The sequence below is a fragment of the Triturus cristatus genome, chromosome 10, assembly GCF_964204655.1.
Source record: "Triturus cristatus chromosome 10, aTriCri1.1, whole genome shotgun sequence".
In the NCBI taxonomy this organism is placed as follows: domain Eukaryota; kingdom Metazoa; phylum Chordata; class Amphibia; order Caudata; family Salamandridae; genus Triturus; species Triturus cristatus.
Window position 1 is genome coordinate 312012902 of NC_140593.1, and position 25446 is coordinate 312038347.

Genomic DNA, 25446 nt, shown 5'->3' on the forward strand with positions numbered 1-25446 from the left:
AGACCACCCTAAAGCTGTCAGGTCTAACACTATTCCAGTCCTGCACATTTCTTGTACAAATTGCAGAGCTCTCAAGATGCCCAGGGCCGTGCGTGAGTAGCTCAGTGAGTCAACCTACTTATCAATCATTATTAAAATCAATTTTTTTTAAACTGTGCAAATAAGCCTCCAGAAATATAAATATCCATCATAACACCACTTGTCAAACATTAAGAGCTAATGTAACTTCCTAAAACAGTTAAACACTTAATTTTCTTAATTTACTCACCCGCTATGTTATGTTATGGTATATTGATTTGTTTAGCACACTAATCACCCAAGTGGGTGTCCAGGTGTGTAGGTTTGAGGTCCCCAAGGTGCTTATACGAAGATCCAGGTCTTCAGTTTCTAGCGGTACTCAAGAAGTGAGGAGGAGACTCTGATGTGTTGAGGGAGGGGGATTCATCATGTGGATTAATGCTTCCTCATATGTTTCATATACATATTTTACCAGTGTTGGGTTAATGTGTTTATATTTCTTGATCCCCAAACCTGTACAAAAAAATAATATACTTGTTACATCTTTCACCACAGCATTGCAAAAATTACAACTCTTGTACTTACGTGCTTTTCTGTTTTTGAACTCACATATTAACTCCTAAAGGAAGTGACCCAAATTTAAATTTCACAAAAGTACTCCTAACTCATAGATCTAGATTTGCTCTTAAATAAAATTGCAATAAACCACATCTAGGAAATAAACAATTCATTTGCAATCTGCAATCATCCTGCAGTGATATAGATAGCTTTCATAACTTTTTATTTAATCAATTTCGGCAAATCAAAAGACAATTTTTTTTATTGAGTTATGTACTCAGATTTCCTCTAGAGATTTAATATCTCAGTGTAATAAAAAAAAAAAAAAGTAAAAGTAAAAGCCTTATGAGAATTGTGAGTTAAAGTTTTCCAGATGTATTTTTGAGACAATTTTCCAGGCTGGAGAATAGCTGATAGGCATAATATAAGCTCTAAAATTAATACTCGTTAAGGACAATTTAAGTGAATCATCTCAATCTAAATGGACTGCCCAATACCTAGATACGTTTACGATAGTTTAGATTCAATACTAGCTTGACTTTTCAGGGCAGTGAATTGAATAATATTTAGCTGCCTATAAAACCACAGAGGGAATGTTGGTGCTTTGTTGTTGGTTATGCTCTCTGACAAATCTTCATGGGTATAGAAGATTTGCACTGTGAGTCCTTATGAAGCCATGGTATTTTGCTTGGCCAATTGTAATGTTGTATACACTTGGTAATGGTGACAAGCCAGTGAAAAGTTATGCCATTGGTCTGGTCTGTTTAGTATGGAAAGTTATGACAAAGGCAGGAGGCCTGGTGAATTTATTGAGAAAATAATTTGTTAAAGCCAATAGGCATCTAACAACCCATCTAACAGTAGGTTGTGAACAAAACAGGTTACAGATTTGAACAGATATTTAGTTATATGTACTCTTACAGATAGCAAAGTATGCAAGTGTTTTGGTGTTAATTATCCACTTTGACAAATCCTGGGAGTAGAAGATTTTCACTATGGTGATGACTCTTGTTAGGCCCTATTGAGAGTGTATATTATTTTGCCAACTGTAATTCTGTACATATTTTGTATTTTATAATTGCATGCATTATCATTACCAGCTTATACACATTTCAATAGGCCTGTGTTGGTCATTGTGTCAAACCAATGGTAAGGGCCATAGGCCTTATAGTTTCACTGGGAAACGTTATGTCAGGTTTTTTAGAATGAAATTTTTGTCATTAAAAGTTATGACAAAGCAAGTGGGCCTGACTTATTGTCAAGTGAAAAGTATGTGTTAAAGACAAAAGGCTTTCAAGGGTGGATTGTTATTACAATATGCAAAAAACCTTTGGGCAGGTATTTTGGAGAGATGTGCACAATTTGTGTAATTTGTTTTCACATAGTTGCGTAAAAGTTCACGAAAAATACCCAAATTGCAAATCTGTCATTTAACACTACATTTTAGCATAAAGTGTGTTGTTGCTTCAATTTTTGACGCAAGGGCACATTTTCCACTAAAATATAGTATGGAAAAACAGAAGTGCAACGAACAACAGCTGCTCATTTCCTGGTCATTCTATATTTTCTCGTGATCCTGTTCTATAATTTTGCACTGAACGGAGGCATAATTATGCAACGTAGCGTAATGGTGTAAATTCAGGAATTTCATGTAACAAGCGTAATACAAAATTCCTGAATTTATGCAGAGTACACCGGCGTAATTTAAATTCCACCCGACCTAAAATTTTGCTACAGGGAATCCTGTAGATTATCGTAGTAGACAAGAGTTTTGGAGTGCCACACAAACATACCCTGGGGAAGGAAAACTTGCACTATGATAATCCTTATAACGCTCTATTAGTAGGCATATTGTACAGTGCCATCGGTAAAGTCCACAGTCCTTGTCAGGTCACTGAAAAATGTATGTCAGTTTCTTTAGGTGTGGTCAGTTTATAATGAAAAGTTTCAACAAAGTGAGTAAGACTGACTTACTTATCGTGTTAAATAGAATAGGCTTTTAAGGGTGGATTGTTACTACACTGTGCTAAAGTCTGTACGCAGGTATTTTGTTACACAATATATTGCAGATTACAGTAGTAGGCAAGGGTTTTTGTCTTGGTGTCCATCCCGAACAAACCTTGGGGGTAGAAAATTTGCAATTTGGTCATCCTTAATAGGATCTATTAGTGGGTAATTTATATTGTTTTGACAACTAGAAGTTTGTACATATTTGTAAATTTATTATGGTATATTTGATGGATGCTGTGTGGGAAAGCTTATGATCTGCGCAGTAGGTCTGAGTTGGTTATAGTAACAAACTAATGATAAAGGTTATAGCCCTTATTGTTTATAATGTAACATTGTGATAAAGGAAGTAGGTCTGACACACTGATTGTGAAAAGTAAAAGTTAAAGGCAATAGACATTCAAGGGTGGATTGTCATTACGCTGCAATAAACCCTAGAGATAGGCATGTTTGTTTCATGAAATCTCACAGATTAATTTTTATACAGAAGGATTTTGGTATTGGTTACCCCCTCTGACACCCTAATGGTCGAAGATTTCCACTGTAATAATTCTTACTAGAATCTCTTTGAAAGGCCTGACAGGCTTAACTGCCTGCCAGGATCGTGTAATAAAAAATCATTTAGTAATACATTCATCCGTATACGTAAATATATATCCATATAAATATGTATGTAGAAGGACAGACTACTTCAGCCAATGGTAGTCTGAGGGTTATTGCAATCTGTTTCCATCCATGTTGGTGTACTGCCTACGGTAATGGTTCAGTTCACATCAGTCATAGACTCTCTTGCCCTATGAATCATGGCGGTTTCTCATCACTTGCTCACGTCCACCTGAAAATTATTATGCTTCGGTGTTGGAGCTGGTTGGCCTGTTCTTTCGTTTTCAATTTTTCATTATATAGTTCGTTCCCCTTTCATATCTTTGCCTCTCCTCTTTTAAATTATTTTTTCTTTATAGCCCTCAAGGCAGTCCCAGTGGGTCACTTGCTTATCGCTCCATTTATAAGCCATGTGCCGTATTCCATGTATTTACTACATCTAAACCAGGCAACCTATATTGAATGCAACTGTCTATAGTGTATCATTGTTTTACCATTCCAAGGTGCGCAGCACTTTGGTTCTAAAGGCGGCGATCATGCTGGATTTTTAAAACAACGATAGACTATGAAAATACCTCTGCAAGATGGACACCCTGATATATTTACTTTCAGTATTGCAAGCATATTCCTGCGTGTTTAGACAGCATCACATTTTCATTTTTCTACTTGTATTCATTTCATTTATCTTGCTTATGTTGTTGAGTGTGTGTGTTTTGATACAGTTGTGTCAGAGTTGTGTCAGAGGGGGAACACAAAAATGTTCCCCCTCTGACAAAAATGAATAGTGCTTGTATGATGCCTTATTAAGTGCCTATAGCTCCCATTGTGCACTGTGAGCATCTCTTCACATTGGTGAAGTGAGGTTATTTTGCAGTCAATAAATGCCAGAAGCACATGCACTTAGTACTACTTATTTCCAAGCTCAAATATTTCTCCTCTGGGAAGAGATCACCTTGATTGTGGCAATTTAAAGTGGACGTGCCTCGAACATAGCATCCTTAAAATATGTTTCTCCTGCAAGGAAATGTAGTTCTTATGGCCATTGTGCTGTATACTTTTCACTTTGACAAATATTTATGAAAGCTCCGTGCAGTATAGAAGCTTGGATACTCAATCTGAAACCCATAGGAAATTGGAAGCAATTGTGCAGTGTCCAATATTAAATATTAAATATTATCATCTGTCTCTCCACTATAGAAACCTATTTAGCTGTCCTGCTTTTAAGTTCACAGTATAGATTTGTCACCTTGTATATTATACGTTAAAGAACAATGAAACACATTTTACTGACTAGACTGTGCTGGGTTGTAAATGCTATACTGAGACTATAACAATGTTACTTACATATATGCAAGGCCTGAATGTTCCTTATGCAATGGAGAGACGTTCTACCCCCATCATTTACTTTGACCCTGTGAGTTTCCCTATCTTTATGCTTTTTGACAACATTTTATGGGGACCCTGTTTATAAGGGAACACTCAAACTGCAAATAGGTTCTTCTTAGGGGCACCCTTTTGCTGTCCTATGAGTAGGCTCTTCATTGGCCTCCACACCCTGTAGATTCCAGAGGTGGTAGTCCCACTTGACACACTGTGCTGAAGCCATGGCTGGATGCACCATTTCATCTCTTTTTTGTGGTAAACATAATGAACAATGACTGCGTTACAACGCATGCCTTTATCCCGCATTTTTTACTCCGCAAAATCTTTTACAACGCAGAGCTTCACATCATAAACCATTACAACACATTCCCCATTACAACGCCTTGTTGGAGTTAGAATAGTAAATTGCGTTGTAATGGACAATGCGTTGTAATGGATTGCATATTAAAGCCCTACGTTGTAAAAGATTTTACAGAGTAAATAGTGCAAGGTAATGGCACGCGTTGTAAAAGAGTGCAGGGTGAAGTGTCATATTCCTTTTTTGTGGCACTGTATTTGCACCCAATGTTGATGTCTACTGGCCTCCTCATTTAAATTACGTGTAGAGGGATGGTACAGATGTTTGCAAACATGATATTGCACAATCTTTGCGATCATCAGAGTATCTGCACACTTAAGCACACTTGCATAAATGGTTCATGAACAATAGCTGTGAACCTGTCGTCAGAGTATTCTTTAACTACTTGTGGACTTGTGAACATTTATTTATTTGCAAACAATGTTGGTGGGAAAATTGAAGATGGGTGCTGCCTGGAGAGTATAACAAGCATTGGCAAAGCCAATAGGTCTAAACAATGCCTAAGTGATTGGCCTTATCAAAATGAATGTCTTTTGACCAGCAGGACATCTGCTGTTCAGTATGGCTTAAAGTTACTAGACACTCAGAATCACAGGCTGTTGAGCCGACATTGAGTCTCTTCGCCCCCCATTTTGAGTTTAGTGTCCTGCCACTCCTAACACCAAAAAGTGCTATGAGGTGGCCTATGCTGGCAGCATTATAGCAACTTTTTCAGTGACTATCAGCCACGCTGAACAGCAGATGTGCTGCTAGACAACATGGCTAATAGACATTCACATTAACAAGGTCAATAGCTCGGGCATTGCCGATATCTATTGGCTTTGCAAATGCTTGTTCAGTGTTGACGGGGTCTTGCTGAGCTTGGAAGTGAGGTGAGGATGTGCCATAATGGCCAGTGCTGCAGACAGGGGAACTGGGGAACCTGGCTCGAATCTCAGGGTCGGCTGGACAATTTGTGATTCTTGGCAAATTACTTACCTGTCCCTCGGTGGAACAATTTGTGGTTCTGGGCAAATCCCTTACCTTTTCCCCTGCGTACGACAATTAATGTGTCACTGTGTAATGTAACTGGTGAGCATTTAAAGTGCTCCAATAACATGGACTGGTGTTAGCACTATGGCAAAATGGAGAATGGAACAAGTGCTGCAATACCATAGGATCGTGCAAAAAAAATTAATTAACAAGGGCTGTTCGTGTTTTAACAACTTTTTAAGAAATGCATTAGTTTATGTACATGCACATGCATTTTAGTGCTTTATGTGCATGCGGACAAGGGAGATGGTCAGAAAATACAAGTACTTCTATGGAGTGCTTGAAAACAAAGAACAAGTTGGAGGACAGAGCAAGCGCGCCAATACCATCGGATCATGCACAAAAAAAGTGCTGATTGTGTTTTAACAACTTTTTAAGAAATGCATTAATTTTTGTACATGCGCCTGCATTTTAGTGGAATGTGTGTATGTGTACAAGGGAGACAGCCTGAAAAATACAAGTACTCCCATGAGGTGCTTGAAAACAAAATAAAAAATAGCTCTGCAAACCAGCAGGAGTGTAAGGAGACTTGTACTTAGTTCATGCGCTTTGGAAGGGCCAAAGACAAGAAGAGGGCATGATGCATGGCATCAAAGAAAATGAGAACAACGCTGAAGTTTACCAATGGTAGGTGATGGGTGGCCTGTAAGCCCACAGATAGAGCAGAACACGTCTTTTCGAGACAGCGCATGCACTGTCAAGCTTAGACCTAAAAAGAGGAGAGCCCTATGCCCCACTTCTCTCTCTGATGATTTATTTTTTACAGATGGCTTTCCGGCCACATTAAATCTGTGGAAAGGGTACCTATATGCATCAAATAGGAGTAGCTGGGAGTAGCAACTGTTACCTGTGGTGTGACCTTTGCTACCCTTGCAACCACCCCTGGTCTCAGGGCATATGTGTAAAGCAGAGAAAGGAGAATGTAAACAGTACTGTAAGAGCCATATATAGTATCTGTGGTTTCTACTCCTTGCTCTCTCACTTTCCGGGCAGTAGCCACTGTAATGCTTTCTATGAAAGTGACCTTCATAGAAACTGCTTTTAGAAGGAAACTCTGCACCAGCCTGATTGACTGGACGTTTTTGTAATATAGTGCGTTTAAGTGTTTCTTATGTAATGATCTGCATCCTCAATGTGAATCTCCCTGTACATATGTGTTGCCTTTTGATTAGCACCATGGAGATAGAATGCTACTGTTCTGTGGTGAGCCAGTTGCACCTGGCACTTGTTGGAGATGGATGGGACTTTGTATTCTCTGGATTAAACCTACAACTTTCCACTTTGGATTTCTTCCTGGATTTATTCACTTAATTTTACACTGGCGATGAGCGTGGTGAACAAACTCTGCATTTCCAGATAGAAGAAGATCAGTCCCAACATCATAAACCAACATTATTTCCATCAAAACTACTATTTTCAATAACTCATGTGAGTGGCTCTATATTTTTATATATTCAGAAGTGAGCATCCACCACATGCCTCATCTTTCTTTTTTATTGGTTTTCTATTAGTTTGAAAGGTTGGGAGGCTTTAATGTGAGTGTTGTAAAAAATGCTTTCATACTACTTCTGAATCTTATTTGAGACATTTGACAGTGTCCTCTATGCCTTTTTGTTGAATTGTGATCGCATGATTTTATCTTCAACCCATATTTTTGAGGACACGCATCATTTGAGAGAGCAGTGGGAAAATATTTTTTGGATTACCAGCTTTTGGACCAGTTACAGAGAGTGTGGTGTGAAGTTTCTTATTAGCGCAAAAGATCTATGGAAATATTTGACACACATCATTTGAGTGAGGAGTATTGAAACTTTGCTGGGAACGTGCCTTTTGACTTTGTTATGGTCCAGCTACACTTCTATATCGCGAGTGTGGGGTGAAGTTTCCTATTAGCGTTAAAGAAGTCTGCTAAAAATCTTTTGAGGAACTGCCAGTGAAGTTGGTGAGTTTTGGCCCCATTTGTCTCTGTAATTTGTATCGGCGTCGGTGGGCCACCCAACTGCTTTGCTCGCACACTTGGCATCTTTTAAAAAGACTCTTGCGCACGCACGGGATAACTCACCTGGTCATGGAATCCTTATCTCAGTCTGCATCTTTCAAAGGCTTCGGTGCACGCATCGTGTAGTGTGACGCTCCTCTGCTCCACAGGAACGTTCCAGTCTTGGTTTCTTCTTCTCTTCGCGTCACTGCACGAACTTTGTGACGGTGTTTGGGGTCATCACGACGCATCACGTCAGGAACGTAAGAACGCGGAGTGACCTCCATCTTGCTCTCCCTATGGTTAAGAGTGTTTACATGGATACAAGGAAACACACGAGCTGAATATCGGGCGCATAAACTATAATTCATCGGGGATAACTACTCGTGGATAAAGGAAGAAGAGGGAAAGATATAATTGGAAGCTGGTGTTACGTCCCCATCTAATGGTAATTTTGTGAATTGCTGAAATTTTTTATTTACAAGTGGCATATTAATTTGTTGTTGTAATTTTTACTACACGTGTTTACTATTGATTAATGTCAAGTTTTTTTTCCTTTCCTATGGTAGGAGGCTAAGTGACATTAAGGAGGCTTTAAGTATTCAATTAGTTTAATTAGGGAACTTACAATATTACTTTCAGTTAGGCGGCCCACGTTGGTTCCTATTTTCACCCAGGACTATTTCTCATGTTTACTCTTAGTATTATCGCCTCACTGTTTTAGATTCACATATGTTTGCAGATATTTTTGTTTGCAAGCGAAACTGTGTCTATTTTTCACAAAACTCACCACGTGTTTATAATTAGTAATTTCTTCTCGCTTTCTATTTACATTGTCGGAAGCTAAGAGACTGTGAACATGCAATATGTTGTATAAGAGAACTCACAATATTGCTCTCATTTAAGTAACTATTTTTTTTTGTTTTTCTTCCATGACAATTTATTCACGCTATTTTTATTTTATTTCTTAATTTAATCATTACTTTACATAGTATTACATAATGCAGAATGTAGCGACACCACCTTTCTTTTTGTCATCCCCGGGTGATCCACCCAAAAAATGGAAAAATGGAAGAAGGTGTTTGAGAGGTATGCGAAGGTATGTGGAACTAATCTGAGTGCTGAGAGAAGAACTGCACTTCTATTACATTGTCCAGGATCAGAAGGGCAAGAAGTGTTTGACCACCTTCCTGAAGTAGACGACAATTCCTTAAATAAGTATGAGATATGTATTACAAAGTTAGATAGACACTATCTGCCAAAAGTGAGCACCATCTTAGAATGTTATCATTTTGGAAAGAGAAATCAAAATGAGGGTGAAACGGTGGAAAATTATATTACAGCGTGAGGAAATTAGGCTCTTCATGCAAGTTTGGTGGGTTGATTGAGGAAAGAATAAGAGACCAATTTATGCTTGGTTGTAACATACAAAAGGTTAGGGATGATATTTGGCAGAAAGACGAGCCTTCGTTAGACAAAGTAATCACTATTGCTAAGCAAATAGAGCATTCACAAAAATGTGTGGAGATTATTACTAAACAGAAAAAGAATGCTGATGTGGTACACAAAGTTAAAGTAAACTCTAAAGGAAGTGTGATGAAGAAAGACGTTAAGCACAACTCTGAGGGTGGGACTTGGCGTTCAACTCAGAACAATATGTTTCAGCCCAAGTGTTTTCGTTGTGGGAATTTAGGTCATTTAGCCAATGACAAAAGGTGTCCAGTGTTAAAAAGTACTTGCTCCAAGTGCAAGAAAGTGGGTCATTACACGAGTGTTTGCCGCACAAAGAAATCTAAAACAAAGGTGAAGTCTATTAATCTGAATGAATGCATGGAAGAGGTTTCAGATTCTGATCTTGATTGTGGACAGATTGTCTCACAAGTTTTTGGTAAGAATAAAAAGGGGCCTTTTGACACAGTTGTGATTGGAGGAAGAGGGACTCGAATGCTATTCGACTCTGGTGCAAAAATTTCTATTGTCTCCAAGGACTTTTATTTGCAATATCTGAAAGAGAAGGTAAAATTAATAAAAGCTGATTTCGCTTACGGAGGGGAGCCTATCAAACTGCTAGGTTACTTTGAGGGCTTGATAGAATATAAAGGAAGATTCACTGCAGGTAAGGTTTATGTCTCCCACAAGGGTGATAGCATATTAAGTTGGCTTCATCAAGAAGACCTTGGCGTCATGTTGGACCCCAACAGTGATCCTCCAATTCTGTTAAGGGATAATTTTAAAGTTAATTCAGTCAACTCTGTGGATGAAAATGTTGGTTACATTTCTAACCTTAGAGCATCTTTCCCTAATGTCTTTAGTAGTAATTTTGGGTGTTTACGCGGGTATACACATAAAATCAAATTGATTGCGGGTGCGGTTCCTGTATCAAGCAAAGTGCGCAGCGTACCTTTCTCCGTGAAAGATGAGATGAAGAAACAGATTGATAAGTTAAAATCAGATGGGATCATAGAGGAAGTGGAAGGATCCCAATGGTTGGCGGCAGTAGTCGCAGCACGCAAATCCGATGGTAGTTTGCGTCTGTGCATAGATTTGAGAGCTCTTAACAAGCAGGTCATTGTAGATAGGTACCCTATTCCTAAGATTTCTGAAATGCTCATGCTACTAAAAGACACCAAAGTGTTCTCTACTATAGATTTAAAGTCTGCGTACCATCAGATTTTGTTGGATCAAGACTCCAAGGACTACACCGCCTTCATCACTCCATTTGGCTCTTTCAGATTTGTTAGACTGCCTTTTGGGTTAGTTTCGGCAGTGCCCGTTTTTCAAAGGGCATTAGAAAGGGTGTTACGAGATCTACCTGTAGTAAAGATATACCAAGATGATGGGTTGATTTTTGGAAGTAATGATGAAGAACGTGATTTAAGAGTGAGAGAAGTATTCGAAAGATTTAACCAGTTTAATCTCACCGTAAGATTAGATAAATGCAAATTTAAAAAGTCTTCTATCAATTACTTGGGGCACACTATTTCAGAGAGGGGTATAGAACCTAAACAAGATTTGATTGAAGCCATACACAATTTAGCCTCTCCGTCTAGTAAAGATGAATTGATAAAATTCCTGGGTATGGCTGAATACTACAGCAAATTTGTACATGGGTTTGCTGAAAAAAGTGTTAACATGAGAAGATTGTTATGTAAAGGGGTTGACTTTGAATGGTCGCCACAATGTGAAGAAGAATTTAACAGGTTAAAAGCACACTTGAAAGACACTCCAAGTTAAGAAGTTTTGACCCCGCTTTGAAGACTGTTTTAGTTACTGATGCGAGCATGAAGGGTCTTGGTGCTGTTCTTCAACAAGAAAAAGATAATGAAGTAAAGGTGATTCTTTTTCTCTCTAGGAGTCTTAAGGGGGCTGAGTTAAGGTATTCTGTGATAGAAAGAGAAGCTCCAGCTGTATACTGGGCTGTGAAGAAATTAAAAAGCCTACTCTGGGGTTCTAGATTCTAGGTAAAGACTGACCATAAACCGTTATGCGAGGTTTTTAATAAGAAGGGTATTGATTCAATTTCAAGCCGGATATCCAAATGGGTTGTCGGTCTTCAGGTTTATAATTTCGAGGTCGAGTATTTACCTGGGGTGAGAAATTACACTGCGGACACTCTGTTGAGACTTGTATGTACTAATGGGGATGAGTCCTCCGTGGAAGATAACAAGGAGTATGAGTGGGTGTGCAACATTGAGCACGATGGCATAAAAGAAGAAGAATGTAAAAAAGAATGTATGAATGATGAGGTTATGAGGGAACTATCCACTCTGATTAAAAAAGGGTGGGTTAAAAAAGGAAATGGGGAATTGGAAAATTTTTGGAATGTCAGAAATGAACTTTCTGAAGCTTATGGTCTTATTTTCAGAGGGTCAAAACGTATTCCCCCCTCAGTTTTTCGTGCAAATTTAATTGAGTTAGCTCACAGAGGTCACCAAGGAATGTCTAAAACGAAAGAGAGATTGAGGCTTAATTACTGGTGGCCTGGGGTTGACCTTCAGGTGGAGAAGTGCTGTCAGGGAATGCATACCTTGCGGTCTTAGTGAAAAGACTATGAAACCTAGAGTGCAACCCATGGTTATCAGACAGCGACCGGAGGGTCCTTGGCAAGATTTAGCACTAGCCATATTAGGGCCAGTGTCTGGCGATGGTGGTGAGACATATGTCTTTGTATTGATTGACATATTTTCCAGGTGCCCGGAAATAAAACTAACCAGGTCTATTGATTCTAAACATGTTATTTCCTTCTTAAAGGAAAGCTTTGCAAGGGAAGGCCTGCCTGGTTGTTTATTAACAGACAATGGTGTTCAATTAGTGTCTGTTGAAATGGAAAAATTCTTAGAAAAATGTTCCATCAGACATAAAAAATGTTTGCTGTACCATCCAGAAACAAATGGTATGGTAGAACGCTTTGTCCGTGTGCTAAAAGAAACAATCTCCTTATCGAAAAAGAATTGTTTAGATTGGAAAAAGGAGTTAAATAAAAAGGTCGAAGTCTATAGATTCACTTCACATTCCATGACTGGGCGGACCCCTTTTGAACTCCTTAAAGCAAGAAACCCTAGCACTCTTGTGGCACCTTTATGGGTCAATGATGTAGTCTCAAAGAAGGATAATGTTCCTGAGAATGAAGTTTGGAAGTGTAGGCAGAAGGATAAGATTGAAGCGCGCAAAAGATATTTTGACCTCAGGAAAGCTGTTAAAACCACTGGGGTGAATGTTGGGGATTTGGTCATGATCAAGGCTCCACTGGGTCGAAAGTCCTCTGGGTTATTTTTAAAACCTCATAAGGTCATAAAAGTCTTTACTAATGCTATCAAGACTGAAGATTCTCGTATATGGAATCTTAATAGGGTTGTCGTTATCAAGAATTCTTCTATTGTAGGAAATGGTTCGTTGTGTCATCCAATCTTTAATGATTCTTCTCCCTGTCCCAGTCACATTAAGGAGAGGAGTGTCAGAACCAAAACCATGCCTACAAAATTTTAAGATTTTGTTATGAGCAAATAACTTGTTCCTTTTATGGAAGGAAGGTATGTAATATAGTGCTTTTAAGTGTTTCTTATGTAATGATCTGCATCCTCGATGTGAATCTCCCTGTACATATGTGTTGCCTTTTGATTAGCACCATGAAGATAGAATGCTACTGTTCTGTGGTGAGCCAGTTTCACCTGGCACTTGTTGGAGATGGATGGGACTTTGTATTCTCTGGATTAAACCTACAACTTTCAACTTTGGATTTCTTCCTGGATTTCTTCACTTAATTTTACAGTTTTAAACTTGAAGAATATACTGACTAGGATTGGCAATAGGCCATTAGTTTGTTTTACTTCAAACCCCCACCCCTGTAAAGGGCCATTAAAGAACTTTACCCCTTTCCCTTAGGTGTGAGGGCTCTTTCAAATTTCCCTTGTCCAAGTCAATCAATCAATCAATCAGTCTGGATTTGTAGAGCACACTATTCACTGAGAAGGTATTTAGGCACTGAGATCTAAAGTGCTCGGGGCATCAGTTGAAAATCCAGAACTTGAGCCCCCTTCTGAACTCCTGAAGAGAGGGTGAAGTCCAGAGGGGGGAGGCTGTTCCAGGATGTTGTGGCGAGGTAGGAGAAGATGCCTCCTACACTGTTGCTTCAGGGCATGCGGGGGTGTGAGCGAGGGAGAGGGTAGCCGATTGCAGGAGTCTGAAGGGTTGGTGGAAGCTCGCGCGTAGATTGATGTGTAGGACTTTGTCGGCGGGGGGTCAGAATCTTGAATTGCCATCTCTTGTGGATGGGGAGTCAGTGGATTTCTTCAGGTGAGGGGTGATGTGGGTCCGTCTGAGTAGGTCGAGGATGAGTCTGGCTGCTGAGTTCTGAATGATCCGCAGTCTCTTCATGAGGTGTGAGGTGATTCATGTGTAGAGTGTGTTGCCGTAGTCCAAGTGGCTGGTGACAAGGGCTTGAGTGACGGTGTGTCTGGTTGAGACTGGGAGCTATTTGAATATCTGCACTGATCTTGTTCTTCATGGAATATTTGCTGTCCAAGATGATGCCTAGGTTCATGGCTTGGTCCGTGGGGATGATAGAGGGTCCCAGGTCAACTGGCCACCAGGAGTCGTTCCGTGGTGAGGTGGTGTTCCCAAAGACAGAATCTCTGTCTTATCTGTGTTGAGCTTGAGGCAGTTGTCTTGCATCCAGTTGGCGATGCTGGTCATGCACAGGTGAAAGTTGGCCTTTGTGATGAAAGGGTCTTCCGAAAGGGAGAGGATGAACTGGGTGTCATCTGCGTAGGAGATAATGTTTAGTCCGTGGTTTCTGATGATGTTGCCCATGGGGGGTCATGAAAGCGTTGAACAGAGTGGGGCTGAGGCATGAACCTTGAGGGATGCCACAGATTATGCTCTTGGGTTCTGAGGTGAATGGTGGAAGGCTGACTCTCTGTGTTCTTCCTGAGAGGAAGGAAGCAATCCATTTCAAGCCTCATGATCAGAGTGTGGTGGGACACAGTGTCGAAAGCTGGAAAGAAGTCAAGGAGGATCAGGGCAGCAGCTTCTCCCCGGTCTAGGGGGTTCTGATGTAGTCAGTGCAGCAATCAGGGTGGTTTTGGTGCTGTGGTTTGTGCGGAATCCAGATTGAGATGTGTCCGGGAGATTGTTGTTCCCGAGGCAGTTTGTGAGTTGGTAGTTGATAGCCTTTTTGAGGACTTTGGCAAGAAAGCGAGCAGGGAGATGGGCCATAGTTTTTGAACTCGGGTTTAGCTGATGGTTTCTTGAGGAGGGATTTGGCTTCCGTGTATTACCACTCATCTGGAAAGGTGTCTGAGGTGAGGGATATTTTGAAGATGTCTGAGCTTGTTGCTGATGGTGTTGTTGCAGAAGTTGAACATGTGGTGTGGACAGGGGTCCTGAGTGGACGGAATGCATGATATCAGTGGTGCCCTGTGTGGTGAGCTGGTTCCAAGCGGTGATCCTGTAATTGGGGGTAGCACCTGTGGGGTTGAGGAGGCTGAGGATGTTGGCAGCGGTGGGTTGGGGTTCGAAGTTTTTGTATATGGTGGAGATCTTGTTGTGGTAGAAGTCTGCCAGGGTGTTGCAGAGTTCTTGGGAGGGGTGATGATGTTTTCACTCGCTGAGTGGTTGGAAAACTCCTTGATGATGTTAAAGTGTTCTGTGGTTCGGCCTGGTTTTAATGCAGTCGGCAAAGGCATTCCTTCTCGTTTCTTTTAGGAGTCAGTGGTGCTGGGTGAATGATGTCTTGAAGATCGTCCAGCCAGTGGGCTCTTTGGTGGTGCACAGTTTCTTTTCCTGCTTGCAGTTGCATTTCGTGGTACTCAATTCCAGGGCATACCACCTGGCTTGTTTGGAGGATCTTTGAAGTTTGGTGGTGTTAGAAATGGAGGTCTCTAGTTGGCAGTGGCTTGTACCCTGTCCAAGTAGGGACCCTTCCTTCTAATCAGGATAAGGGATTTACAAACCTAGATAACCCCTGCTCACCCCCTTGGTAGCTTGGTGCAAGCAGACAGGCTTATCTCAGAGGCAATGTGTAAAGCAGTTGTGCTAAAAACACAGTAGCACAGTGAAAACACCACAAAAGGGCACCACACCAGTTCAGGAAAAGAAAGTACATTTATCTAAACCAAACAAGACCAAAACAACAAAAATGCAACATATACTTATCAAAATATCACTTTTAAAGGATTTTAGATATTCTATCCATAGTAAACTATGGATGCCGGTGTTTTTCACAAAGTACCTGAGAATGTGTCAAAATTCCCCAACCAAAACATCAGCAGATGAGCAAGGAGTGTGAAATCACAGCAATGCGTTGGTTCACCAATATGCGGAGAGGTGATGCGTCAATCTGCTGCATGCAGGCGAAGTGTTGCGTCAAACCCAGACTGTAACGTGGAAGCGATGCGTCGATTTCCGGATGGCTCGGGTCTGCGGGTGTCGAACTTGGCGCACAGATGCGATGCGTGGGAAAATCCAGGCGCTGCGGGTCGATGCGGAGGTGATCCAGGCGCTCCGTCAATTTCTCCAGATAAGTGATGCGTTGATTCTTCCAGGCCCATGGCAGGCTTGTGTTTGAGTTGGAGTAGGAGTTTTGGAATTAGGAAACTTGGGACTCAGGCTGTGGTAATTTATTGTGCCTCACGCGGGTACTGTGTCATTCTTTTCGGGCGCACCTCGGCAATGAGTGTGTTTTTTGGCCGCATGGCACTCTGCGTCGGGAAAATCTGTGCTGGAAGGGCAATGCTCGAATTTTCATCCGGGAAGTCAGCAAAACAACCTCCAAGGATCCAGAAACTGGATTAGGCACCACAAGTCAGATCATACCTCCAAGCAGTGGAGTTCAAGGTTGCTGTAGGGGAGGTCTTTGTATCCCTGAGACTTTTTAACAGGAGGCACTCTCTACATTAAGCCCTTAGAGAATCTTCTCAAGCAGGTTTCGCAGCAAAGTCCAGTTTTTGTCCTCTTTCAGGCAGAAGCAACAACTGCAGGCCAACCCAGCAAAGCAACACACAGCAAAGGGCAGTACTCCTCCTCACATCTCTTCAGCTCTTCTTCTTGGCTGAGGTTCCTCTTGATCCAGAAGTGTTCTGAAATCCTGGGGTCAGAGCCCCAATTTTTATACTCATTTTTCTTTTGAAGTCTTTGTTCAGATAGTCTCTCTTGCTCAGTAAAACCAGTTCTGTCCTCCGTGATCCAGCCACACTACAGGGGGTGGAGACAGCTTTGTGCAGGGCAGTCACAGCCTATTTAGGTGCTTATTACAATTCCTCACACCACTCTATCCCAGGAGGGCTCATCAGCATATGCAGGGCACACCTCAACTCCCTTTGTTGAGTGTCTGGAGTGAACAGCCCCTGTCAGTCTAAAACCAGATGGTGAATCCACAAGCACGCAGAGGCCCACAGGATGGTTAAACAAGAAAATGCCCACTTTCTAAAAGTGGCATTTTCAAACATGCAATTTAAGAACCACCTTCATCAAAAGGTGTGTTATTAAATTCTGATTCCAGAGAGCCAAAACTCAAAATCTCTAGCTGTTCCCAATTGAAAGGTACACTTGTAACATGTTACAAAGCAGCTCCAATCATAAACTATGGGAGAGCTAGTCCTTCCAATAGTGAAAAACGAAATACACAGTATTTCACTACCAAGACAGGAAAAACACGCCAATACATGTCCTACCTTTCACAAACATTGCACCATGCCCATGGGAGTTCCTTGGGCCTAAACTAGGGGGGGCCTTAGATGTGAGAAAAAGGAAGATGAAGGCCTGACAAGTGGGTGTAATTGCCAGGTCAACATGGCAGTTAAAGGGGGCGCTAGAGGGTGCACGGCAAGATGGCCACACCCTAGTACTGCTCTGCCCAGCTGAGCCACAATCCGTCCATTATCTGCCCTGAAACGCTGCATCTGCACCCTTCATTAGGCTGGGCTAAGCTGTACGGCCCCTGGCTGGTGTCGGGGGTGTGGAGGAGTAGTTTTGGCCGCCACAGCACCAGAAAATGGCCCTCTGTTGAACAGGCGAGTGCTCTCAAAATGGCGCCCACTGCATGACTCAGTAGCGGAGTGCATTTCTTGGAGCCCCTGCTGTTTTAACCGGAGTGCGGGTGTGCAGCTCTCTGGTTGCGCATTGTGGTAGTATCCTGTTTCCCTTGGCTACCTCCGGAGCGGGACAGATAACGGCAGGGAAGGGGTGCGTGTGCGCTCCGGCACTCGCCAAAATGCCTGTGTGTGCAGAGCTGAGAGCGAAGAAGAGAGGCTGCCTGACATGACTCCCAGCGGCCTGGCAACACCAGCGGACGCTTGCTGCCTACAGATCTGCTCCCGGTACCGGCTGTGGTAAGTGGGGTGCGACGATGCTTGGGCCCTAGGCTGATGAGAGGAGGCAGAGGAGTCTGGCCCCTTCAGCATACACTTTATTGGGGTTTTGGAAGCGTTTGTGGCCGCATTGATTGGCAGTTACTGTACTTCTCCAGCGCCTGCCTCTCTCCAACCATCGGGGAGGAAATATCACGTTGGGCCTAATTCTGGTGCCCGGTATAGTCCTGCACCTGTCTGAGCTTATCGCCAGTGGGACTTATGCTTCACGTTGTCCTGTTGTGTAGCGAGCTGCCTTGGGATTCCCCCGGCTGTGTGCCGCTCTTTAGCGGGGTAGCTGAATCTTAAGGTTCTGGCTCTGCCTCATGTGGGAGCACCCTATTAGAATCTGGTGCGCTCTGCATCCTCCCCTGCGGGTACTTGTTGAATCGGCCTCTCAGGTGTAGTGTGCTGTGTAGCTCGATGCTGGGTCCTCTTGTCTTCACAGCTCTCAATCGGCGTTGCGATTGAGGTGGGTGCAGTTTTCTGAGGTGTACTATTACAAGCAAGTAAGGAAGGTGCCTTTAGGTGGTGCTGCAATGGGGAGAACTTGTAAAACTCAACCGGGCCTCACGTTTGAGGCCCATAAACCTGGTTAATAATCACAGAAGGCAGCCTCTGTCTCGGAGGCAGATGCCCCAGGAGACACCCGCCCCCCTCTTGGAACCACGCTGTTGGCGATGCAGCGCAGCCTTCAAGCCATTGACGGCATGATGGCCGCAATGAACAACTGTTTAGATCACATGTCTTCCCAGCTGGAGAAGCAGAATGCCCGTATGGGGGAAGTTGAACAACGAGTCTCTGCGACAGAAGATGGGTTAAGTGAAGTTGCTGGAAAGGCGCTCAATATGGAGAAGGTGCTGTGCCTCATTCAGGCCAACAATGAGGATTTGGAAGCGTGGTCCCGGCGCAATAACATCAGGCTTACTTCAAGAAATGCACCTCACTAAAGAATCGGCACAAAGAGTAGGTGCACGCTGGGCAGGAGTGAGGGTTGCATCTTCTTACTCCACTTACTCTAGGGGTGTGATGACCCTTGTTACAAAAGGGGTCCCCTTTACTATGGTTCGAACTGACACGGATGAGCAAGGACGAGTTGCAATAGTACATGGTCAACTGGGTGGCATGAGTGTGTTGCTGGTCAATGTGTATGGGCCAAACACTGACGATCGGTCGTTCTTTGCGGATGTATGGTGCTGTATTATTGTTTTTTTTTTCTCCTGATATAATCTGGGGGGGGTGACTTCAATGTTTGCTTAGACGTTGCCTTAGATAGGGTTAGTAGTGGAACAGTGAGGCTGAAGCAGGCAGCAGAGACGCTATTGGGGATATTGGATGCGGGTAAACTACACGATGTATGGAGCCTACAACATCCTGAGGGTCGAGAGAGCACATTTGTATCCTCGGTGCATGGGATATGGTCCCGTATAGATTTCTGGCTTGTTTCTGAGGTAGTGTGCACTTGGGCTGTAAAGTTCGGGCATATGGCTCGCACACTCTCTGATCTTTCCCCGGTGGTTCTTGAGTTACAGGTACCTATGTGCTAGAGACCACCCTCTTCATGGCGACTGCAGCCAACTGCGTTAACTGACCCGGTTTTTAAACAAACTATTAGTGAGGCAATTCCTAACTTTTTTCACAAAAATGAGGGATCAGTGGAAAGCGCCAGAGTTGTTCAAGGTGACCATCAGGGGAGCTTGCATAGGCGCACAGTCGGGAGTGTTGTGGGACCTCCGACTCAGAATACACAAATTGGCGTCTGACATCTCCACACTTGAGCGCGACTATGAGAAAAATCCCTCTCCGACGACGTTAGCTGCAATTAGAGACCTTGTCACTGAACACAATGAAACAGCTGACCAGGAGTTATTACATCGATCTAGATGCAGCACTGCCCGCTAATATGGGGAGGGGTCCGTCCGGGCCATTCTTTGGCACAGAAGCTGGCAGCACTGCGTAGCCAGGAGTGTACTACGGAACTGCTTGATGATGATGGGGTCGCACACTACTCAAGTACCCACGATTTGCGACATAGTCCTACAATTTTACACAAAACTTTACGGGGCTAGGAGAATAATACCGACTGAAGAGATAGACTCCTATCTTGACGATGTGGAATTGGGGTGGCTTTCCAAGGCACATCGGGAGTATCTTGTGCAGCCATTTGATATTGAGGACATTAAATTAGCTATAATGTCCCTACCTACATGTAAAGCCGCCGGGCTTGACGGCCTCCCCCTGTGAGTATTATAAGACCTATGTAGATGACCTTGCCCCTAGGCTACTTGCAGTATATGCGGAGGAATATGAGTAGGGGAGACTCCCATCTACCCTCAAAGAGGCCCTGCTGGTAACCCTGCTAAAACCGGATAAGGCCGCCAATAGGTGCGACTCGTATAGGCCTCTTTCAGTCGTTAATATAGATGCCAAGATCCTGGCAAAGATGATAGCTGCCAGGCTTCAACTGCTGGTCCCTCTCCTTGTCCTACCGGACCAGTCGGGATTTGTGTCTGCCCGATCAACGACGCATAACCTACACACGGTCTTTTCTACTTTGCATTATTTTGATCCAGATTTTCAGGCAGTGGCGGTGCTGTTTGATGCAGCAAAAACCTTTGATTCTCTCCAATGAGGCTATATGTTCACGGTCCTCACTAGAATGGGCCTTCCCCCGTTTTTTCTCCAGTGGATCAGAGTGCTATACACTGAACCTGCTGCGTGCATACGTGTTAACGGGTGGGTGCCGTCGGCGTTCCCCATAGAGAGAAGCACGAGGCAGGGGTGCCCCCTGTCACTGATGCTTTTCTCATTGGCACTGGAGCCTCTTGCTTGTAAACTTCGACAGAAGCACGCATAAGCCGCACTATGCTTTCGGCAGCGACCACTTGTGGTTTCTCTGTATGCCGACGACATGCTACTGTATGTTCGCGATCCCACCAAAATTGCTCCGGGAGTATGTTAAATTCGAGTGGTATTCGGGACTAGGAATTAACTGGGCAAAATCGGTGGTGTTCCTGCTGACGGCTGGTACTAGGGAGGTGGAGCTGGATTTTCCGTTAACGTGGACTCATGACCCTGTGAGGTATTTGGGGATATGGTTGCACAGATATCCGGATAAGGTGATATCTGAGAATTATGGCCGTGCTATTACACGGATCACTGAGCAGGCGGAACGGTGGGCAAGCTTGCCTCTTTCTCTCGCAGATCGAATAGCAGTTGTGAAAATGGCTTTCCTACCTAAGCTGCTCTATTTATTTGTTAATATCCCTATTAAGTTGAATATTGTGCTGTTTAAGACGCTCCAGTTGGCAATACTCACATTTGTTTGGGGTGGTAAGAAGCCCAGATGTAGTTGGGATGTCTTGGTGCAGCCATTTGATCATGGCGGGGTTGAGGCTCCAGACTTCCGACTATATTATCTATGCGCACAGGCGCAGTTTGCGTACTATTGGCACTTTCCGCAGAGATTTCAACCTCATATTGCTATCGAATCAGATGCGGTTCTTCCAATGCCACTGCAGGCAGCTACTCTCTCTGGGGGTTCGGGAGGACCTAGGACTGAAATAAACCCTGTGCAACGCACTTCATGGGCTTGGAAGACGCTAGATTAAAGGTCGCAGCTTCCTTATTTATACGCCCCACGGCTGCCATTGGCCTCTCATCCAGATATCTCTGCGGCACAGGAGAAGCCTGCGCTGCCGGAACTGGCGGCTTTCGGGATTACCTGTATGGGGGACCTGTATAAGCAGGGTCAGTTCCGATCATTGCAGGATGTACAGGGGGGTAAGAATCATGGCTTTATGTTGAGTTTTACATATTTCAGAGTTCGGCAAGCTGTATAATTCGGCCATTTACCCGAATTATCCAGATGAACCTACAACTCTGCTGGCGCTGCAGGCTATGCAGGTGGGGGAAGAGCGAAAGGGCCTAATCACTGAATTGTATAATGCCTCCCTGCGGGAGCGGGAATTGGGGTAACACCCCTTGTATCTTAGATGGCAAACTGTGCTGGGGTCCATTCTCACACCAGATATTTGGAAAGTTTGCTGCGAGCTCACAGGTCGTCTCACGGTGAATTGTAATCTTCGTATTATCCACTTTAAATATTTACATCAGTTATATTATACCCCTCTACATCTCTATTGGTATGGTCTGCGCGAGCCTGCTTGCTGTGTAAGGTGTGGACAGGCTGATGCTGACTTCCTGCATGCGGCATGGATGTGTGCAGGTATATTTGCATTTTGGTCCAAGGTGGTGAGTGTGCTCACTGATATTGTGCTGGAACCGGTGTATTGTGCCCCAGAGATCTGCCTCCTTGGATACGTGAAAGGTCTTAAGCCCTGTAATCGATGCATAGTTACGGTCTCCACTCTGTTGGCCAAAAGGGCCGTTGCGCAGTGTTGGGGAGGGAAAACCACTCCAACTGTTAAAAAATAGATCCGGGACTCACTTTACTGCACAGACCAGTTGTGTGTCTATGCAGGAGAATTGCCCGAAGCTTCACGCTCCAATGATTTCTGGGCCCCACTTACAGTATATTTGCTGGACCACCCAGATCTGGTATAACCCGTGTCACACATGCCCTTCAATGTTTGTGCTACTGTTGCTTTTCTATGAGAGTCTGACCATTGATCATGTTTGTGCTACTCCACACCTGGTAGTCTATAATATATAAGATCCCTCATATGCACAATGTATTGTCATCTGCTAAGCCGGGATTTGGCCATTGTTGGATATGATTCGCATATCTGTGTTTGTTACCATGTCTGTTGAAACTAATAAACATATTTTTAAAAACACAAAACATGGCAGTTAAAAACTGCGTGCGCAGACACTGCAGTGGCAGGTCTGAGACACATTTGAAAGGCTACTTGTGTGGTTGGCACAATCAGTGCTGCAGGCCCTGGCCACCCACAGGCACTTTACTAGGGACTTACCAGTAAATGAAATATGCTAATCATGGAGAACCAATCAGAATTACAATTTACACAGGGAGCACTTGCACTTTGGCTCTGATCAGCAGTGACAAAGTGCCCAAAGCAACTAAACCAACCAAAACAGAATCCAGTATGCATTCAAAATACAGGAGGTAGAGGCAAAAAGTCAGGGGAAACCACACCAAAAATGCCAGGCATAACAGTTGGGTTTGATGGGGGTGACTTTGTTGGTGCTGTCAGAGATCCAGGAGGTGAAGTGCCTCTGATGGTGGTTTTGCCGTCTATTCTGAGTTGGAAGTTGAGGTGTTCCATGATTGGGGTGGTATTGTCCATGGTGTAACATAATGTAATGTAAAAGGTATTTCTAAAGAGCAACTACTACTCCGAAGAGTGTTTTGGCGCTCTGCACTGTCAGTGGAGGAGCAGAAAGATCAGAGTGGACCAGACCAGTAATTTAGGAAAAGCCAGGTTTTAGCTTCTTCGGGAACTGGGGGTATATGCGATGCATCTTAATTCCAAAGGGAGCTTATTCTGAAGAGAAGGTTTCAAGAAAGAAAAGGACCTGCCCCCCGTTCTGAACCTGCGAATCCAAGGAATTTTGCCAAAAGAGGTTGGCTGAGCGCAGATATCTGGAGGGAGCATACAAACAGATTCACACTCTCAGGTGGTGGTGATGCAGTAGATTGATTCTTTGTGGATGATGGCGATCCTACCTCTGTGTTTGTTGATGTGATCCTAGTGTGTTATCTTATAGCCATTGGGCGTGACTTCAGCAATGTTGGGTGCGGATGTCTTGGTGAGGAAGACAACGTCAGAGTGAGGGAGGTGATACTGTCCCAGATTTTGGATGTGTGTTGCAAGAAACACAATACTGTTCCCCTGCTTTTTATGCCTTCACTTAGGCATGACGAAGGTGGCAGTAATGCATAGCAGACACCCCTCCCCTGGCGAGGAGGGCATGTAGTAGTTTTCTTCTCCTAGACTTTTGCCAACGCAAAGATGAGCAGCTATTCCATGCCAGCATTGGGTGGAATGTCATATATTTGCCATCTACCCCTCTACCCTAGGGAACGTTGAAGGTGAAGAGTCACAACCTGGACAGCAGGTAGCTTCCCCAATATAATAGTAGAGTGCAATCCATATGAAAGAAGCTGCAGAGAGATCAGGGCCACACAGGCCTTTTATTCCACCGGCCATTTCCCCGGTGGGCTAAAGCCATTGGAGGCCGGTTTTGAAAGCCTGAGGCTGTTTCAGCTGTCCCTGTCACTTTCTGCAGCTCCCCGGGGTTAATTGCAACAGACTTTAAGAGGGTTCCAGAGAGAGAGAAAGAGAGGGAGGGGAGGGGAGGTACAGAGAAAGCAGCCACAAAGGGATAGGGGAGAGGAAGGATAGAAGGAGAGAGAGAATAGATGGATAGAATGAGAGAGATTGCGCAAGGGGACAAATGGAGCGAGGTTGGTTTGAGCATTTTTGCCAGGGGTGCTTTTGGTTCAAAGGCTGGCCCTGAGAGAGATGGTCATAAGTGAGCAGCCTTACACGACCCTTATGAATAAAGCTGCATCCTGGGTAGCCTTTTTTAAATGACGTTATTGTTTTTGTTTCACTGTTTGTGTACATTGGTAGGAAAATAGTTTGAAGTGTCCAGTGATCATATCCTGTGCATGCACACTGATAGATTTTTTCCCGGGTACACCCAGTTTTGGTTTGAGAACCTTTTTCAGTATATACATTCTGTACCCCGCATACGGGACACGCGCGCTTTGCCTAATATATCCACAAGCATTGGCATAGCCAATAGGTCTCGCCTTTGGGACCTTATAAGTGTTTAGTTATCCAGTACAATATCCTTGGTGCAACAACATTAAGTGTTGCATGGCTAAACACTTATAAGGTCCCAAAGGCAAGACCTATTGGCTATGCCAATGCTTGTTTTGAGTGAGTGGCTCGTGCAGGTATGCCACTGTGAGGTAGAGATGCTGCAAGTGCTGTGGAATTGGTGTTGGTGGACGTGGTGGTGGTGGACATGGTGGACATGCTAGTGGTGGACATGGTGGTGGACATGGTGGTGGATGTGGTGGTGGTGGACGTGGTGGTAGATGTGGTGGTGGTGGACGTGGTGGTGGGCGTAGTGGTGGTGGACGTGGTGATGGTGGATATGGTGATGGTGGATATGGTGGATGTTGTGGTGGTGGACGTGGTGGACATGGTGATGTTGGACGTGGTGGTGGACATGGTGGTGGTGGACGTGGTGGTGGTGGATGTAGTGGTGGTGGACGTGGTGGTGGACATGGTGGTGGACGTGGTGGTGGACGTGGTGGTGGTGGTGGACGTGGTGGATGTGGTGGTGGTGGAGGACGTGGTGGTGGTGGATGTGGTGGTAGATGTGGTGGTGGACGTGGTGGTGGGTGGTGGACGTGGTGGTGGTGGACATTGTGGTGGTGGTGGACGTGGTGGTGGTGGACGTGGTGATGGATATGGTGGTGGACATGGTGGTGGTGGTGGACGTGGTGGTAGTAGTGGACATGGTTGTGGTGGTGGACGTGGTGGTGGTGGACATGGTGGTGGACGTGGTGGTGGTGCTGGTGGTGGACATGGTGGTGGACGTGGATGTCTATTATGAATAATTGTTGCATAAAAAGGCAGGGATTATTGACTGAAACCTTTAAAACCAGTAACCATTTGCAGGATGCATGTTCGTTTTACTCCAAAGATGTTCATTAGATATAA

General features: G+C 43.8%; 1 protein-coding gene and 1 long non-coding RNA gene across 4 annotated transcripts in view; one reads left to right on the forward strand and one right to left on the reverse strand.

Moving 5' to 3' along the window:
- LOC146789365 (uncharacterized) overlaps positions 1 to 8136 on the reverse strand; it is a 170055-nt gene extending 161919 nt beyond the window's left edge. The window contains exons 1-2 of the long non-coding RNA XR_014970073.1: positions 8022 to 8136; positions 269 to 531 (exon numbers count right to left, since the gene is read on the reverse strand). This is a non-coding gene — a long non-coding RNA (uncharacterized LOC146789365). The remainder of the gene's footprint in view (positions 1 to 268; positions 532 to 8021) is intronic.
- The window catches only part of ADAM22 (ADAM metallopeptidase domain 22), a 1168071-nt gene that overhangs the window by 266739 nt on the left and 875886 nt on the right, over positions 1 to 25446 (forward strand). The window lies entirely within an intron of this gene.